The sequence below is a fragment of the Lissotriton vulgaris genome, chromosome 6 (genome assembly GCF_964263255.1).
Source record: "Lissotriton vulgaris chromosome 6, aLisVul1.2, whole genome shotgun sequence".
NCBI lineage: Eukaryota > Metazoa > Chordata > Amphibia > Caudata > Salamandridae > Lissotriton > Lissotriton vulgaris.
In genome coordinates this window covers 997,818,201-997,839,687 of record NC_141694.1, presented here as the reverse complement: position 1 = coordinate 997,839,687, position 21,487 = coordinate 997,818,201, and positions in this window count along the sequence as shown.

Genomic DNA, 21,487 nt, shown 5'->3' with positions numbered 1-21,487 from the left:
ATTCCAACTGAAAACTGAACTTTATAGATTTTTTAGAAAGATTTGTCTACGGTACTTCTTCCGGAACCAAACTAGGAGACAACAGGGATCCATCACTGGTCTACGGGAACCTTCTACCTTTTTTCCACCTACCTATGCTATGAGTCCTAGAATCCTTGCCTTTGAAGATATCGTCACGAAAGCTGCTGAACAGACATTAAACACCAAAAAGTACGTTAGATTCAACCTGAGCCAGAAAGAAAAACAAGCCCTTACAGATCTGTCTACCAACCAACAAGTTGTCATCAAACCCGCCGATAAAGGCGGGGCAATTGTTGTCCAGGACTTAGCCAAGTACAAAGAGGAAATCCATCGACAACTAAATGACGGAGTCAGCTATCAAGAGATACCCAGTGACCCTTCCAGAGATCTAGCCCGCATGATCCTCTCTATCACAGAAGCGGGTTTGCAATCAGGTTTTCTGAGTGAACAAGAGTTTAAATTCCTGAATCAGAAATCTCCTAGGCTAGCAACCATCTACAACTTGCCAAAGGTTCACAAAAATCTTGACAACCCTCCAGGGCGCCCCATAGTTTCTGGGTGCGGCTCTATATTGGAGCCACTATGTAAATACATAGACTTCTTTCTAAAGCCAATTGCCCTCAAGACCAGAGCCTATTTACGTGACACCACCCAAGTCATCCAAATGATTGATGAAAGACCTTTCGATCCATCCACCACTTTATTGGTTACTTGTGATATTATATCACTTTACACTAGCATTCCTCAACAGGAGGCTCTAGATGTCATGGAGGTGGCATTGAACCAAAGACCTGCACCGTTCCAAGTTCCAACTGAGTTCATAATTGATTTATTGAATGTAGCCATGAAGAAAAACTTCTTCATTTTTCAAGATAAGTTCTACGTACAATCCAAGGGCGTAGCCATGGGTGCAACATTTGCCCCAAATCTGGCCATTATCTATATGGACCATTTTGAGCAGGAACATGTTTTTTCACCTAATAATCCTTTTTCATCCATGCTGACCCTATGGGTCAGATACATCGATGATGTCTTGTGCATTTGGCATGGTAACAGTGACCATCTAAAGGATTACCACACTTGGCTGAACCAACGTAACACCAACATCCAATTTACGTTGGAATCAAGCAATACGTCCATACCTTTCCTGGATATCTCCATCTTCGTGGAAAATGGGCATCTTTCAACCACGCTCTATAGAAAACCGACAGAGAGGAACTCCCTGCTACAATATGGTAGCCACCACCCGAGGGGCCTCAGAGATAATCTTCCTGTAGGACAGTTTCTGAGAATCCGAAGAAATTGTTCCTCTCGTACCAACTATATCAAAGAGTCAGAGATCCTTAACGAGCGTTTGGTTTCACGAGGTTACCCGGCCCGTATGGTGAGACGTGCCAGAAAGCGAGCATGGTACAACCCAAGAGAGAATCTGCTCAATCCTGAGGCTCGCATTGATCCTGAAATGAATCGAATGATTTGTGTCACTACTTTTACCACAAGGAGTAACGAGGTGAAACAAGTGATTAATAAGAACTGGCCTCTAATAGCTAATGAGATTGACCAACCACAGCTTCCGCTCCATTCCTTTAGGAGGTCAAAAAACATCCGTGACATGGTGGTTCATTCATACTTGGAACCTGAGAGCCCCCCTACACTCACTAGCCTATGGCATTTACCACCGGTGATAGGTCACTTTAGATGTGGGAGTTGTATAGCTTGCGAGTCTACCATTCAGACTAAAACTTTCACTCACGGACAGCAGACCTTCACACTAAAACACCATACTAATTGCAACACTGATAGTGTGATTTATATCATCAAATGCCCATGTGACAAAGTATATGTAGGACAAACCCAGCAAAAAATAAAATCCCGTATTTCTGCACACAACAGTAGATTACGCTGCAAGGTTCTAGGTGCCCCGCTGGTGGACCATTGGCAAACCGCGGGACACACACTTGCAGATCTAAAGTGGCTGGTAATAGAGAAAGTCGCCCTGGGCAGAAGAGGTGGGAATTTATCGGCTGTACTTAACCTACGAGAATGCAAATGGATGTCTCTTCTAGACTCCATTAGAAATGGTTTGAATGAACAAGATGGCAGTTTTGCCCAATTGGCCGCATTACGATGATGGTATTCTGCAATATGCAATTCATTGTTGGTTACTCGTCTACACCATCATGCCTATTCCTCACCCTCTGGATCCACTGGAATGTAATACAATTCTTATTCTCTCCAGCTTATGCCTAACTGTGTGTCATGCAATTCTAATGGCAAACGAATATGTCCAAACTCGCCTTCACTCCCGTGCCTGGGTAGTGCGCGAGAAGTACCACATATATTACTAATGGTAAACAAATATGTCCTAACTCGCCTTCACTCCCGTGCCTGGGTAGTGCGCGAGAAGTATCACAGATAATATTGTCTTTCAACTTTTCTTTGATTGTTTGTATTTTAATTCTATTGGGAATTCACTATGTGCTAGCTCACCTTCACTCCCTTGCAAGGGTAGTGCGTGAGCTTTATTTATATTTATTTTCTGAATGATTTGGACACTTATGCAGAAGCAATATTTAATAATATTTTCATTGCGTTTCGGGTGCCAAGGTGGTCATGTATCCCCTATGTGTATTAATATACACAGTGGAGAGGTGTACTGCGCTAATCTCCTTTCCCCTCCACTCGGTGCATACACGCCAACCTGTTTTCTATTTCTATCGGCGAAGTAACGCCATAGGCTCCGCCCCTAAACTCCGCGTAGCGACTGGCGGAGTTTGCAGTCTCACGAAGCAGCAAGAAGCTCTGCTGCCTCGATCTTGGCGTACCATGTAAGTAGTGAATCCAGACACGCTACTGTGTACTTTGTAACCTAATGCGTGTGCACACGTTTTCAAAAGCGGCAGCATGTTAAAACGCCTTCCGTATTTTAAACCCCATAGATAACGGTGAAGGCACCCAGCCGACTTTGTTTTTTGGCGACTTTCGAGTGCACTCTTTCCCGTCCACCTCAGATTTCGCTTGGACTTCACAAGAGGTACGGACTATCGCAATAGCTGCCAATTACGAACATGCCTAAACGATGTATAGGTTAGACACACTTTCTGAATCTGACACTCTGCACATTTGGCTTGATTTAGATGTAACAGCCATTGGATTACCGCCGCACACATCCAGACTTGACCTGGTTTACTGAAAGCTATGGACCCCTGCATGTGGCCCTTGGAAATACCGCAATGTTCTGTATTGGTGCTAATTTGCCTTAATTAATATTTTGAAACGTTTTTGCTTGATATAGATTCCTCAGCCATTCCGCTAATTGACAAGCGCGACGCCCACTTTTCTTCATTGATGCTAGGTGGTTAACTGTAACTTAGGTAAATTTTAAATCTTCTAATACTTGGCAGGCTGCAACATCAGTGTCCCAATTATCAATTATTGATAACCTACAGTATCTGGTTTGTTTTAGAATTGCCCAGCTGTTTTTATTACACCAGCACGCTGTTATTTTGTCCTGCTGACGTTTATCTTGACGACGTGTGGTTACTTTAATTTCAAGGTAATCCATCACAATTTTTTGCAATTGCTCACTGTGGTAGTGTACCGGTTTCCCTAACTGAGTACTATTGTGATCCTTTTAAGTGAACCTTGTTGGCTAATGTCTCCCTCTTTTTAACAATGTAGTGCATTTAAATGCACGTGGATGGGTTTGAGTTTGATTTATTATTTACTCAACTCGTGGTCCCTCCAGTCTGGAGGTCCTTTTGACCCAGACTACATGGTAACAATTTATCTTTAATTAAGCCACCCTTAGGGTGTACAGGACAGTGACTGTGTTAGCTCTTAAACATGAACAACCGATTCCTAATATTGGTCTTTAATTTTTAGACAGGACGGCCCCCTTTCGTCCCTCCCCTTCTTGTAACGGTCCTGATGAAGACCCCGGCAAAGGACTGAATTTAGCCTACACAAAGGGGTCGAAACGTCGACGCCTCTTCACTCTTGGACGTCCGGCACATCCCTGTTCCACATTAAATAACTTGTGTGACCGTTGAACGTCCTTACTTGAAGTGCTTTTGCAAGATTGGCCTTAACTGATATGGGCCTGTTTGGTTTTTGGAATAATTCCTAATTCCTTTTGAACTTATGTATTGACATACGTTATCTTCAAATCTGTGTATTACTCCTAACCTTTTCACAACTTTTGAGCACTCTTCCCTTTCTCCTTCCCATATTGGGGCCTTTTCATTTTTCCGATTTTTTCATTTTTCTTGTAATGTTTGCAATGATGTTTCACGAAATTTCTCATGTTATGTTGTTGAATAAATAACAACATTCTCTTGCTCTTGAACCATCACCTCAGTTTCTTTTGTAATTTTTAAATTGGTATTGTTCGTATTCTTCTTCCACGGGGACCCCCATTACATTTACTACATAACGCCCAGGTCCCCGCGACTGCATAGGTTCTACCCCCCTCCGTAATGTCTTCTGAGCAGGTACCTACCTGCGAGGTTTTTGTAGATTAACTCTACCATACCATGGCGGATCCCGAGATCCTATCCTACACAGAGGCATACATTAGCCAACTCACTAAAGACTTATCCACCACTTTCTTTGTCTACCACCGCACCAATAATTGATGTCACTTTGAACGACAAAATATCTCGGCTAGAGAGATTAGAAAAGAAACTTATCAGAACTAGATTACACGGACACTTGTTCACTAAATACCTACAAGAGAATATCATACCAGTAGGATTGCAAATTAAAATCGAGCCTGCAATTTTTGTAGACGTTCCTAAGTTCAAAGAAGGCTTTAGTTACGTGGCCAACAACTGCTCCCGGCACTGGATGGTGCTGGGAGTAGAGACAGCTGCTGAACAAGTGGTATCACTCAGCAAGGAAATTGCAGACCTTAAAGCTGAGATCCTAGGAGACAGCACCTTGACTAAAAGCAAAGAAGCTCTGGAGAATTTGGAAACATCAATTAAGGAATTCGATATAACTGCACAAACCAAAAAACTGGAGAAATTGGCTCGAGACCTAAGAACCTTTGATAAGAAAGCTGTGTACCCTTACCTGCAGCCGGACTACTACAAGCAGGACACACAAGGACGCTTCTCCAACCGCGGCCGCGGGGGGTTTAGAGGACGACGTAATTTTTCCACATTTTCGGATTCGTCTTACAGCTCTGGCAGTGATAGCGAGGCTGGACCAAGCACCTCATACAATTACCCACCTGGCGACACCAACTACCAGCAGTACCCACCTCAATTCCAACCCCATTTTTTAGAGCAGGGCTGGGGACAATGGCGTCCCCCCAGAGGGCGGGGTACCAACTGGAATCGAGGACAGAGAAGAGGGCAACAACAGAACCAAGGATGGGACGGCAGCAGAGGCAAATCACCCAAACAGGTCACATTCCGTGCGGAGCCACACAGGGAAATCTTGACTCGGAGGAATACCTACCGGTGGTGATGAGAACAGCTACCAACACACCGGGGGTACCACCCATCACTGTGGTGAGGGACAACCCAGTGATTAACATCTCGTCCTACCAACTTAAAGAGGAAGAAATCAAGGTACTAAGTAAAGGTCTCTCTTATGTGCCCACGACGACGGCTAACAAATTCCAACTGAAAACTGAACTTTATAGATTTTTTAGAAAGATTCGTCTACGGTACTTCTTCCGGAACCAAACTAGGAGACAACAGGGATCCATCACTGGTCTACGGGAACCTTCTACCTTTTTTCCACCTACCTATGCTATGAGTCCTAGAATCCTTGCCTTTGAAGATATCGTCACGAAAGCTGCTGAACAGACATTAAACACCAAAAAGTACGTTAGATTCAACCTGAGCCAGAAAGAAAAACAAGCCCTTACAGATCTGTCTACCAACCAACAAGTTGTCATCAAACCCGCCGATAAAGGCGGGGCAATTGTTGTCCAGGACTTAGCCAAGTACAAAGAGGAAATCCATCGACAACTAAATGACGGAGTCAGCTATCAAGAGATACCCAGTGACCCTTCCAGAGATCTAGCCCGCATGATCCTCTCTATCACAGAAGCGGGTTTGCAATCAGGTTTTCTGAGTGAACAAGAGTTTAAATTCCTGAATCAGAAATCTCCTAGGCTAGCAACCATCTACACCTTGCCAAAGGTTCACAAAAATCTTGACAACCCTCCAGGGCGCCCCATAGTTTCTGGGTGCGGCTCTATATTGGAGCCACTATGTAAATACATAGACTTCTTTCTAAAGCCAATTGCCCTCAAGACCAGAGCCTATTTACGTGACACCACCCAAGTCATCCAAATGATTGATGAAAGACCTTTCGATCCATCCACCACTTTATTGGTTACTTGTGATATTATATCACTTTACACTAGCATTCCTCAACAGGAGGCTCTAGATGTCATGGAGGTGGCATTGAACCAAAGACCTGCACCGTTCCAAGTTCCAACGGAGTTCATAATTGATTTATTGAATGTAGCCATGAAGAAAAACTTCTTCATTTTTCAAGATAAGTTCTACGTACAATCCAAGGGCGTAGCCATGGGTGCAACATTTGCCCCAAATCTGGCCATTATCTATATGGACCATTTTGAGCAGGAACATGTTTTTTCACCTAATAATCCTTTTTCATCCATGCTGACCCTATGGGTCAGATACATCGATGATGTCTTGTGCATTTGGCATGGTAACAGTGACCATCTAAAGGATTACCACACTTGGCTGAACCAACGTAACACCAACATTCAATTTACGTTGGAATCAAGCAATACGTCCATACCTTTCCTGGATATCTCTATCTTCGTGGAAAATGGGCATCTTTCAACCACGCTCTATAGAAAACCGACAGAGAGGAACTCCCTGCTACAATATGGTAGCCACCACCCGAGGGGCCTCAGAGATAATCTTCCTGTAGGACAGTTTCTGAGAATCCGAAGAAATTGTTCCTCTCGTACCAACTATATCAAAGAGTCAGAGATCCTTAACGAGCGTTTGGTTTCACGAGGTTACCCGGCCCGTATGGTGAGACGTGCCAGAAAGCGAGCATGGTACAACCCAAGAGAGAATCTGCTCAATCCTGAGGCTCGCATTGATCCTGAAATGAATCGAATGATTTGTGTCACTACTTTTACCACAAGGAGTAACGAGGTGAAACAAGTGATTAATAAGAACTGGCCTCTAATAGCTAATGAGATTGACCAACCACAGCTTCCGCTCCATTCCTTTAAGAGGTCAAAAAACATCCGTGACATGGTGGTTCATTCATACTTGGAACCTGAGAGCCCCCCTACACTCACTAGCCTATGGCATTTACCACCGGTGATAGGTCACTTTAGATGTGGGAGTTGTATAGCTTGCGAGTCTACCATTCAGACTAAAACTTTCACTCACGGACAGCAGACCTTCACACTAAAACACCATACTAATTGCAACACTGATAGTGTGATTTATATCATCAAATGCCCATGTGACAAAGTATATGTAGGACAAACCCAGCAAAAAATAAAATCCCGTATTTCTGCACACAACAGTAGATTACGCTGCAAGGTTCTAGGTGCCCCGCTGGTGGACCATTGGCAAACCGCGGGACACACACTTGCAGATCTAAAGTGGCTGGTAATAGAGAAAGTCGCCCTGGGCAGAAGAGGTGGGAATTTATCGGCTGTACTTAACCTACGAGAGTGCAAATGGATGTCTCTTCTAGACTCCATTAGAAATGGTTTGAATGAACAAGATGGCAGTTTTGCCCAATTGGCCGCATTACGATGATGGTATTCTGCAATATGCAATTCATTGTTGGTTACTCGTCTACACCATCATGCGTATTCCTCACCCTCTGGATCCACTGGAATGTAATACAATTCTTATTCTCTCCAGCTTATGCCTAACTGTGTGTCATGCAATTCTAATGGCAAACGAATATGTCCAAACTCGCCTTCACTCCCGTGCCTGGGTAGTGCGCGAGAAGTACCACATATATTACTAATGGTAAACGAATATGTCCTAACTCGCCTTCACTCCCGTGCCTGGGTAGTGCGCGAGAAGTATCACAGATAATATTGTCTTTCAACTTTTCTTTGATTGTTTGTATTTTAATTCTATTGGGAATTCACTATGTGCTAGCTCACCTTCACTCCCTTGCAAGGGTAGTGCGTGAGCTTTATTTATATTTATTTTCTGAATGATTTGGACACTTATGCAGAAGCAATATTTAATAATATTTTCATTGCGTTTCGGGTACCAAGGTGGTCATGTATCCCCTATGTGTATTAATATACACAGTGGAGAGGTGTACTGCGCTAATCTCCTTTCCCCTCCACTCGGTGCATACACGCCAACCTGTTTTCTATTTCTATCGGCAAAGTAACGCCATAGGCTCCGCCCCTAAACTCCGCGTAGCGACTGGCGGAGTTTGCAGTCTCACGAAGCAGCAAGAAGCTCTGCTGCCTCGATCTTGGCGTACCATGTAAGTAGTGAATCCAGACACGCTACTGTGTACTTTGTAACCTAATGCGTGTGCACACGTTTTCAAAAGCGGCAGCATGTTAAAACGCCTTCCGTATTTTAAACCCCATAGATAACGGTGAAGGCACCCAGCCGACTTTGTTTTTTGGCGACTTTCGAGTGCACTCTTTCCCGTCCACCTCAGATTTCGCTTGGACTTCACAAGAGGTACGGACTATCGCAATAGCTGCCAATTACGAACATGCCTAAACGATGTATAGGTTAGACACACTTTCTGAATCTGACACTCTGCACATTTGGCTTGATTTAGATGTAACAGCCATTGGATTACCGCCGCACACATCCAGACTTGACCTGGTTTACTGAAAGGTATGGACCCCTGCATGTGGCCCTTGGAAATACTGCAATGTTCTGTATTGGTGCTAATTTGCCTTAATTAATATTTTGAAACGTTTTTGCTTGATATAGATTCCTCAGCCATTCCGCTAATTGACAAGTGTGACGCCCACTTTTCTTCATTGATGCTAGGTGGTTAACTGTAACTTAGGTAAATTTTAAATCTTCTAATACTTGGCAGGCTGCAACATCAGTGTCCCAATTATCAATTATTGATAACCTACAGTATCTGGTTTGTTTTAGAATTGCCCAGCTGTTTTTATTACACCAGCACGCTGTTATTTTGTCCTGCTGACGTTTATCTTGACGACGTGTGGTTACTTTAATTTCAAGGTAATCCATCACAATTTTTTGCAATTGCTCACTGTGGTAGTGTACCGGTTTCCCTAACTGAGTACTATTGTGATCCTTTTAAGTGAACCTTGTTGGCTAATGTCTCCCTCTTTTTAACAATGTAGTGCATTTAAATGCACGTGGATGGGTTTGAGTTTGATTTATTATTTACTCAACTCGTGGTCCCTCCAGTCTGGAGGTCCTTTTGACCCAGACTACATGGTAACAATTTATCTTTAATTAAGCCACCCTTAGGGTGTACAGGACAGTGACTGTGTTAGCTCTTAAACATGAACAACCGATTCCTAATATTGGTCTTTAATTTTTAGACAGGACGGCCCCCTTTCGTCCCTCCCCTTCTTGTAACGGTCCTGATGAAGACCCCGGCAAAGGACTGAATTTAGCCTACACAAAGGGGTCGAAACGTCGACGCCTCTTCACTCTTGGACGTCCGGCACATCCCTGTTCCACATTAAATAACTTGTGTGACCGTTGAACGTCCTTACTTGAAGTGCTTTTGCAAGATTGGCCTTAACTGATATGGGCCTGTTTGGTTTTTGGAATAATTCCTAATTCCTTTTGAACTTATGTATTGACATACGTTATCTTCAAATCTGTGTATTACTCCTAACCTTTTCACAACTTTTGAGCACTCTTCCCTTTCTCCTTCCCATATTGGGGCCTTTTCATTTTTCCGATTTTTTCATTTTTCTTGTAATGTTTGCAATGATGTTTCACGAAATTTCTCATGTTATGTTGTTGAATAAATAACAACATTCTCTTGCTCTTGAACCATCACCTCAGTTTCTTTTGTAATTTTTAAATTGGTATTGTTCGTATTCTTCTTCCACGGGGACCCCCATTACATTTACTACAATTTCACGTTAGGGCTGGTGCTAACCACTGTCACAGCCCTCAGTCTCCCTAATCTCAGTACTCCTGGCATCAGTCACAACATAAATCCACTCTGGAGTTGCGTACCTTTGGCAAGGCACTCTCGTTCGCCTTGATCTCCTCAGACCTCCACCAGCTTGTCCTTCTTCGCCTTCCTCCGACTCAGACTCTTCAGACATTGGAGCAATATCTCTTTCAGAGACCAATCGCAAATTCAGTCGCCTCTGTCTGTCCGACCACTGCTCTTCTGCTCTGCTGGTTATCCTGCTCTCACTTTGCTCAGCCTGCTCACTACTTCTCTCAGCTGGGTCTGACTCTGGACCACTTTCACAACAACTTCCCCTTTTAGAGGCAGTGTCAGTGTCGCTATTGTCGTGACCCTCCTCAGCTTGATCTAGTGAGCAGCCAGCTCTGTCAGTCACCCTCACAGCTTGGCTTGTCCCCTCCTGTGGCCCTGCCAAGTCAGCTGGATTTTCATGTGGGAGAGGAGCTGTTTCTTCCAAGGGTGCTGAAACTCGACGAGTGTGAGAAGCATGCACCCAATTCGGCAATCCCCGACACTTCACTGCAGTGTTCGTCACTAGAATGACTTGGAATGGGCCTCTCCAACGAGTGTCCAAACAGCTCCTCTTTCTCACGTGCTTCCGCACCAGCACCCAGTCCCCCGGATTCAGGTCGTGACAGAGATCACTTGAAGCCGGAACCACAGCAGCCTGCACATGATGGGACACAGAACGGATGCAGGGCTTAATTTGTGCCGGTGCTTTCCGGTGCTTAGCACCGGCACTTATATGACAGGGCCGGGTCTACACTCTGCATCTGCTGCACTGCGCGCACGTCACATTTTTCAATAATTTAAAGTTACACACTACTGACTAGTGTCTGTCACTCTGTCAGACTCGTGCCACAGCGTGCTTTTTTTGCATCGCAATCGCCTCTCCGAGGAGTGAGTGAATCAGTCACAGAGTCACACGCACACTGTGACTATGTATATTTAAATTGTGTTGAAAATTACATTGAATCTTGATGGCAGCACCGCAGAGCCTCCTTATTAGCCACTTGTTGCTGCTGGGGCGGGCCGCGGGCCGGAGGAGAACACTGGTTTGGGCATTTTTTGGGCTGGATTTTGGTGGATGGGGTAGGGTCTGTATGGCAACGTGCACAGTGTTTTTTACACATTGCCACGCCCCAGCATAACCACGCAGCAGCGCGCAACAGGCGGCTCGCTCACCCCGACCTGCAGTCAGTCATTGCATTCAAGTCGGACACCCCCCCCCCCCCACCGTCCAGATCGACAGTCGTGCCGCGGTTGATCGGCCATACTGTGGGGAGTCAGTGTCTGGTTGCCAATTAAGCAGCAGAAGTAGCACCCGTCCCGTCCAGGCCCCAAGTAAGTTCCTAACGACCACCTTAGTTAAAAAACCAATGCCGATATCATCCTCATAATCATGTGATTTTTCAGTAGGGTGAGGCGGGGGCAGTGGGGGCACCGGCCGCAGTACGGACCTGCCGCCTGCCGGGGTTAAGAAGGCTCACTTAAGTTAATAGTTCGATAAACTGCACCTTTGTACAAACAGTTGAACCAGCAAAGTTTGCACAACTGCAATTCAGCATTTTGTGTATGGACTCACTGGTGCAAATCTTGCCTTTTCAGTGGTGGCACATGTAAATGTCATTTTTGCACCAGTCGGTCGGTACAAATGCTGGTTTAAACTAGAAAAGAAGTGGGAAGCAATGACACGATTAGTGGAGATGGTAAAATGTGTAAGATGAAAAACTTGAGATGTTTCCATTTGAAAGCTTCTTTTGAGGCACTACAGGCTCGTGACGGCTCCTATATTAATAGTTATCGAGCACCAGAGGAAACGGTTTACTATTTGGCGGAAATACATTTATTTGAAACTTTTCAGAAAACGAATGATTGGAAACACGTTATTGGCAGACGTCAATCACAATCACTCCACAAGCTGTGAGTAAATGTATGTGGCTGTGGGCTCCAGCACCAGATAGTTGGCATTGGTGACGCACGACGACCCGTTCCCGGGGTCCCAGCCCATTACATTGGTAGGCAGTTCATTACCACAGCGGGATGGCGCTGTGATGCTGTTTAGTGAGTTGGTAGTGCCAACCGCATTATAATGACCCCTCCTCACACCCACCTACTCGGAATCTGCACCCCCCATACCCTCACTCGGGGTCTGTATCCAGGATCATGGGCCGTGACTGAACACGAGTCCAATACACACCCCTGCCTCTCCCGTTGGTCACCACATCTGGGCCTCTAATCACATGTAACCACATCACCCTCGCTAGGGGGGCCTCAATCCCCAGTGACCAAGTTCAGAGCCTAAGATCTGAGCATATGATTGTCACAGGAGGGGTCTATAACAGCATGGGGAAGGTCAGAAACCCGCCCTTAAGAATTGAGTAATTTAATGCATTCATGTGTTTAGTGGAATTGATGGTGTATTTAGAAGGTATTTCCTGACCTACGGCGGGCTGATCTTGACCGTGGACTACTGCACGTGCACAGGTAGGCTAGGGTGCCCAAACATGGTTTTACCCGCACATCTGAGAATTCCACACAAAAACTCCTACACATAGGTAAGTGGGTTACTACTGCTTTTAACACAGATAACCTTTTGTTACTTGCAGTTCACAAATGTAATCCTTTTAATATAGCACAGTGAGCTGTATGTGACATGACTCCTACACCTTGTCACCCTCACTGTCTTAAGTAACACATCCTGTATAGTGATTTACACACATATGATTTATTGTCAAGGTAGAATCTGTACGTGTGATGTAAGGCGCTCTGACACCCTGCATTGGGATGAGTAGCACTATAAAACAACTCAAACAAAATAGTGATATTTAAACTGTTATTAGTGTGAATACTGGGACAGACAAACATATCTGATACTCTTTCAGTGCATGCATATCTCTTTTTTACAGGGGTTGGACAAAGTCAAAAGCATGCCTCTTTAGTACCTGGGAGGGGATAACAAGTGTGTGCCTTTGTTTGCCCTTCATGGCATTTGCATCTGGTGTGATGCCCCAGAAAGCTCACAGGTAGGACATCCTAAGTAAAGGGGGCCTGATGGCCCCTAAAATTCAGTCTTTGGTGTGGGCCAACTGTAAAGTAAAATAACAGAGCCCCCTTGCTGCCTGCTCGGAAAGAAAGGAGAAAATCTGCAGGCACTGCTGAATGTGCCCTGAAGGCACCCCCAAGAGTGACCCACTCTGTCTGTGTCTGTAGGCCTCCTGTCCTCTGTGACAGCACAGGCATCACCTATAGATCAGAAGTGACTTCAACAGCATCAGTCTTGTACTGCTATTCTCTCAGAGCACGTACCCCTGACCCACTGGTCCTCTGACAGTGGGTGGCCTCTATCTCCTACACCATACTCTTTATCTGGACTACCATACTCTCAGTGTGGAAGCAGTACCCCCAAGAAATCTGTGTTTTTGGGCCACTCTGGGCTTTAGCTAATTTATTTCTAAATTGTGCTTTAAATGTACTTTTGGTAAGGTGTAATCTTTTTCAAAATGTTCACAGTGCAGGGGAACCTCCTCCCAAAACCTTACTATGAGTAAGGCTCCCTTGCTGAAATTCAGATCGATTGGGTATTACATATGACTTTTAGCAGTGCCACTTGAGGATGTGGGTGCAGCTAATAGAGTTGGCGGAGCCAGTGGAGGAAATGGGTGGAGCCAAAAAAGTAGGTGTGGCCGCCCAAAAACATTTGAGCACCTGCACTTCATATTTTACAAATTAAGCACTGAACGGATGACATCAGCGAGTCCCTTGCAATAATCGAGAATCAGATCATCTGTGATGCTAATCAAGGCTGTTGATGACACCGCTGGTAACCTCATAGCCCTCCCCATCAGCACTTCATGGGGTGAAAGACCTGTTCTCCTGTCTGGGGTAAGGCGCATACTCATTAACACCAAAGGCAAGGCATCAGGCCATTTCAGGGACGTAGATGAACACACTTTCGTCATGCGAGCTTTCAAAGTCCCATTGATCTCCTCTACTATTCCAGAAGCCTCTGGGCGATAACTACAATGGAGTCTCTGATCAACATTCAGTGCTGTGCAAAGCATCTTCATGATTTTACTATGGAAGTGTGTTCCTCTGTCCAATTCAAAAGAGGTCGGAATCCCAAACCTAGGAATGAGCTCCCTCAACAGCAATTTAGCCACTGTGAGTGTGTCACACCTATGTGTAGGGTACGCCTCCACCCACCTTAAAAACACGCACACCCCTACCAAGATGTATCTCAACCTGTTGCATCTAGGCATCTCAATGAAGTCCAACTGCATCCGGTTACAAGGTCCTGCTGACCTCCCAACGTGACTCATCGTAACCACAGTTTTTTTTCCAGCATTCATTTGTTGACAGGTAACACATCTCTGACTCACAGCCTCAGCTACTGCAGGAAATCGCGGATTGTACCACGTTTGTCTGAACACATGCACCATTGCATCTCTTCCCAGATGCACTGCACCATGAATCTGTCTTGCCATCGAACTCAGCATTTCATCCAGCAACATCGCTCTCCCATCACTTGAGACCCAACTATCCACATCTCCTTTCATGCAGCCTGAATTGATCCACACATTCTTCTCTTGGTCTGAAACCCATTCCTGCAGGCACTTGAGTTCATCCCAAGTATCTGCCATGGACAACATTATGTTGAACTTGGTTCTTTCTTGGCTCCCCTCTATATGTTTTTCAGTAAAAGAACAACCCTGTTCTGCACAGAAACGCACAACTTCTTCCGCATAGGGGTTCCAAAGTGACACGAAATCTGTCCCCTTTCCATGAGTCGTGCACTTAACAACTGCAATCGCTTTAGGACGCTGTAAGGCCTCTAAGAGCAACCTCACAAACTCTCCATTTCGGATGGGCACTGTCCGAAGTCATGAACCACACCAAACCCGTACTGGCTGTTAGTATAGATGGTTATTCGAATTTGGTCTGCTGCTAAGCAGGCACAAGTCAAAGCAATGATCTCAGCTACCTGAGCGGAGTATACTCCTTTCAGGCACGCAGCTTCAACTACTCCCGTAATAGTGCATACAGCAAATGCTGCTCTCAATGGACCCACACTGTCTCTTAAGCATGAACCATCAACAAAGAAAATCTCATCAGGGTCAGGCAATGGTTCATCAACAATGTCTGGTCTCGGTTTGGTGCATAGCTCAGTCACGTCAAGACAATCATGGTCCGCACAATCTTCATCAAGTGTGTTTGGCAACTGCATCAGTGTATCAGGATTCAAAACAGAACACCTCCTAAGGGTCATATTCTCCGCAGCAAGTATGACCTGCTCATAGCGTGTGAGCCTATTATTAGTCAGGTGCTGTGTCTTGGTCCTGGTCATCAACAATACAACAGAGTGTGGAACATGCACAATTAGCTGATGTCCCATGACAATGCTTTCACCTTTCGATGCTGACACCCGTTGCAGCAATGGATTTAAGACATCCGGGCAACACTGAAGCTACTGGATCTATAGTAGCCAAGAAATAAGCAACTGGTCTACAGACACCTTCATGATCTTGTACTAAAACTGATAGTGCACAACCTTCTCGTTCACAGCAAAACAATGAAAAAGGTTTGTTGTAATCAGGCATTCCCGGTGCCGGAGCACAACAAAGATCTTCTCGCAACTCCAAGAATGCCTTCATACAGTCATTGTCCCATGGTACCGGATCACTTACATCCTTGTGCGTCAGTCTCTGCAAAGGCTTTGCCTTCAGTGAGAAGTTGGCAATCCACTGTCGACAGTAGCCAACCATCCCTAGAAACATCCTAACCTCTCTCTGGGTAGACAGCACCCTCATACCCATGATTGCTTCAATCCTGTCTGGGGACACTTTTCTCTTGCCTTTCTCAATTCGGTGACCCAAATACTGCACCTCATTCAAACAGTATTGTACCTTATTTGGCAACACCTTGTGTCCATTTTCTGCCAAATGATTCAGCAAAGCAATGGTATCAATCCTGCATGCATCCTCAGTTTCTGACACAACAAGGAGGTCGTCTATATACTGTACGAGAACAGAGTTCTGTGGCAGTACAAGACTCTCAATATTCTTTTTCAAGATCTGATTAAAGATCTATGGACTCTCTGTGTACCCCTGAGGGATACGACCCCACGTTAAAACACAATTTTTCTAAACGCAAAAATAAATTGTCTCTCTTTGTGCAATGGTATCAAGAAGAAAGCCTGACAAAGGTCAATCACAGTGAACCACTCTGCTTGACATGGGATCTGGAACAGTATTACAGATGGATTCGGTACCACTGGACAACAGGGAACAACTATGTTGTTAACCCGGCGCCAATCCTGCACAATTCTGAATTTCTCGCTCGGTTTCTGCAACCCCATAATAGGCGAGTTACATGGGATGCCCATTATCTCCTTCAGAATCCCCTGCTTAATCATGGACTCAATCACAGGTTTAATGCCTGCAATAGTTTCTGGCGTCAAATTGTATTGGGGCGTTCTTGGGAACTCAACATCCTGCTTGACCTGAATCTTGACTGGCTCAACTCCTTTAATCATGCCTATGCGTTCACCGGTAAAGTCCTACACTTCTCGTGCGACTGAATCTCTCAAATTGAGTGGAAGTTCTTCCACTGTCACAACGGGGTACATTTCGATACACAAATTTTGATTGATGACCTTAAAAGCAGCATCGTTATCATTGGTTTGCAATTCCACTCCCTTGGGGGTGCAATAAATGGTACAATTGAGTTTACACAGGAGATCCCTCCTTAGTAAACAACAGAACTCGAATCACACACCACAAATTGGTGTTTGTCTCGAAATGCTCCTATCGTCACAGGAATCGGTTCTATCAAAGGTCTTGTTATTTTCCTATTCGCAATGCCTACAACTTGGATAGATTGTCCCGAGAGGGGTAGGTTGGGGACTACTGTAGATCTCACAGTAGAATGGGTAGCACCAGTATTAACCAGGAAGGTGGTAGGATGACCATCAACATCAGCTTCTACAAATGGTCCCCTCAGGCCAACCTCCAAGACTGCAGTCTTCCTCCCCCCTCAGGCACCGTCATGGCAACGGGTCTAGGTAACGGTCATCGCTCTCATGGAAGAGATGCATCTGCTGGTATATCCGAGTCCCTGATGGGATCTTCGGTGGCTGGGAACCTGTACTCGAGGAGCCGAAGTCCCGCCTTTCATCAATTTGGGTTCCATTACTGTGGTAACCACTTCAGGCGCAGGCGCCTGAACCACCTCCTCCTGCTGTAACTGATTTGCAGGATTCAAGGGACACTCGCGTCTCCTGTGTCCAACCTGGTGACAAAGGTGACACTCGGTTGTCTTTTTCAAAGTTGCCAAATCTACTCTTGGTTTGGAGTCCTCTTCATTTCCCTTTTTCTGACCATTCTGTTTCCTTCCCAGCGTACCTCCACCCTACTGCACTTGACCTCCCTTATCAGCGGCTTGCATCTGGACTAGCATCAATTTGTCCTTAAGCTTTTTATGCTTCGAATTTATCTCATCACTACAATACCTAGCATACCTCAGTATTTCATCCAGCGGCTTGTTCTGCCAACGAATCAAATGCTGCTGGATCATAAGACAAATCTTAGATCTCAACCCTAGGACAAACTTCAAAACAAAATGTCCCATCTCTTTGGGGTCCATTACATTCAACCCACTGTACTGCTTAAAGACCTGCAACAATCTCCTTTGTTTCCTGAACTGTCCGATCTATTTTCACCCAATCAATATCCTGTGGGGATACCTTAGACTTCAACCCCGTGATCACCTGTTCGTACTTCTTCACAACAATTGGGGATGGAGAATTTGTGACAACATCTCTGTCTGGTTTCGAAGTGGGCCATTCAATTGCAACCTTACATGCTACCCACAAATCTCTCGGAACCACAATATCAAACAATGTGTTCAGGTCTATCCACAACACCTTTGAGATCTTAACAAACCTCTCAACCTGCTTGTACCATTCAACTGGGCTTTCCCTCAACTTCGGGAAGTCGTTTGTGAATGCTGCCAAATCACCTCCACTCCAAGGCACATGCACATACCCTCCGTTAGCTACCTCTCGCAAGGGGTAGTTCCCCATTCCTGGTGTTCCCCCTCCTGGAGGAGGTGTCTCCATCATACTCCTTTTGACAATCTTTTTCTTGGACCATCTTTCTTCCCACTTGTCGAGCCTGATCCACGCTCTCATCCCTATGATCAACTCTCTAATGTGAGTCCTTAGTCCAATTATTCTCTTCTCATCTAGATCTTGATCAGTGTACTGAAGCCTATTGCCACCTTGTAACATTTTTGTTTTAGACAAGTCCACCTCATATCTGTTTGCCAATTCAGTTAATTTCTCATGCGCTGATCTTGTTTTGCGAGTAACATCTTTTGCTACAAACAACAACTCATCTGGCTCATAAAGGTCCACTCTCTCTATGGGCAAGTTTCCTTCACAATCTTGTCCACTTCTGCTTTTAAACGCATCACATCCAATTTCTTTGCCCTTATCGCTGCCGCCAAAGTACCTCGGCTAGTTGCACCACTTGACTTTCTGCAACCACTATGCTGCTCTCTGCACCTGTTCACCTCAGGTGTCTCTCTAGGAGTCATCCTGTTCTGAGTCATCCTGTTCTCTGCACACCCATTGTCCCAGTCCTCTCTGGACCTATCACCCTGAGTTCCTTCGACCGCTTCCCATGTTCTCAAGTCTGATCTCAACTCAGCAAAAGACTTTGGTCTCGGACCCCTCAAATCCATTGGTCCTCTTGACGAATCTGCTGTAGCTGGTAACGGAGTACTCAATTCTACAGGTCTCGGTGTTTGACCCAATCCACCCACTACACTACTTCCTCCTAGTCTAGGATTCCTTTTGGCTTCTTTCTGAGATGAATCTCCCTTCCTCACTGGCTCTGAATTGTACACTGACACTATGAGACCAATGGTAACCGGTACTTTAAGAGCATCCGGTAACCTCTGAGAACTGAAACTCTCTGCATTCTGCATTTCCACTATTGAGAGTTTCCCTACTACTTCTGTACTAGGTGGGGCTTGTGGTTCCCTATTCCCTCTGTCGGAACTGAATTTTCCCCCACGGCCCCTGGATTATATGGAGGTGGTCTCTCAGATAATAACCTTTTTATCAAGCTGTCATCTGTATCACTGTCGTCATCCTCAGCCCCCTTTTTCTGTGTGCCCCCCGACTAGACCAACAGTGGGTACAATTTATCCCCCTCAATTGTCTGTACTCTCTATCTTTTTTCCAGTGCGTCCCATTGCGCATCTTGGAATGCCCTAACTGACCTCTTCACTCTTTCTTGTCTTCTGTCCCTGTTCCTTTCGTGTGCCACCCTAATCCATGCATGCAATGCCTCAAACTGGGTCGGTCAGGGTAAAGGTCGCAAAGAAGCCATAATCGATTTCGACTGACATAACACTTCCAATCTAAAGGTTCCATATTGGGGAAAGGTCAACTCTTCATTGCCTTCAGTCATTTTGCACCAATTCTCAAGCCAAAGTATGGTATGCAAACCCACGTTCGTAGCCATGTAATGAGCTGGAGTATCCTCGGGCGGAGCCTCTCCCGGTGTTCTAATATCTTTTCTCCTCTAAACAAATCTCGTAAAACTTTAAAACATTTCATGATGAAACCAACATCTCTCTGTTTACAGCGTTCTTTCACTTCCTGATGACAATCCTCCAATCCCAGTGCTGCTTCACACCAACCACCCTATCACAGCGCAGCACCTTTTGATGTCACTCGCCCCCTCTCGCAACAGTTCCCCTCCTTTACAGTCCGTTTCTCACTCATGCATACGTCCCATTCACACACAGAAATAACTACAGGCCCGATTCACAGAATGAACTTAAGACTCAATCCTAAACTTACTTCTATTTTGGTATTCACAGAATGCACTTACTACTTTTGGCATTCACAGAATGCACTTCCTACTTTTGGTATTCACAGAATGAACTTACTACTTTTGGTATTCACAGAAGTTAGGATTTTGTCTTAAGTTTGTCTTAAGACAAACTTAAGACAGACTTAAGACAAACTTAAGACAGACTTAAGACAGACTTAAAACAGACGTAAGTTAAAATGTTGTCTTAAGTCTGTCTTAAGTCTGTCTTAAGTCCGTCTTAAGTCTGTCTTAAGTCTGTCTTAAGTCTGTCTTAAGTCAGTCTTAAGACAAACTTAAGACAAACTTAAGACAAAATCCTAACGTCTGTGAATACCAAAAGTAGTAAGTTCGGGCCCGATTCACAGAACTAACTTAAGGCAAAATCCTAAACTTACTACTTTTGGTATTCACAGAAGTTAGGATTGTGTCTTAAGTTTGTCTTAAGACAAACTTAAGACAGACTTAAGACAAAATCCTAACTTAAGTCGGTCTTAAGTTTGTCTTAAGACAAATTTAAGACAAAATCCTAACTTCTGTGAATGCCAAAAGTTTAGGATTTTGTCTTAAGTTTGTTCTGTGAATCGGGCCCTTCATTCTGTGAATGCCAAAAGTAGTAAGTGCATTCTGTGAATTCCAAAATAGTAGTAAGTTTAGAATTGAGTCTTAAGTTCATTCTGTGAATCAGGCCCTACTTGTACATCCAAGCAATTACTTCACTGACTGTACGTCCACAGTCTGACGGTACGTCCACAGTCGTGTAATTGTCGACCGAAAACAGACAACTGTCTGTCCACGAAACGACTGGACAATCACCTAAACTGATAGGTTACAAGCACTCAGCAACCCACGACCAGCGTCAGATACTCACACACTCACACATTTGTTCCCCCTATCTCGGTCCAGCAGGCAATCGATGGTACCTCACGATCCCCTTAACAATGGTCTACAATTACTCTGGGTGTCTGCCACACCCTAACTGCTTAAGCTACTCCTTGAGCCTAAGACTTTCCTGGGCTATGCACGCTCACAGCCTGATCTCCTTTCATACAACAGGCATTCCAACTCCGCAAAAGACTTTACAACACAAACACCACAACATAAACCCGCGATCTAACAACACAAAACCCTATTCGTACTCACTCTCCGTCGGTTTCCATGAAACGCCGTCTTCCGCCAATAATCCACTGACCAATCATCCCCTGAATTCTATGGGCCTTGGGGTAACTCTTATCATAATCTAGATCTCCCCTTACTCTAGAGACAACCATCCTCTACAGCTACCAACTGGTAAGGCCGGATTCTCTTCTAGATTTTCTTACCAATCTTTAGAATCCTCGGTCGACTGGGTCTTTCTTGTCTGCTAAGAAGTGTAAAGGGGAGAACAACATTGGTCATAACAATCCTTAAAATTTTGCCAAATACCTCCAACTCAAGAA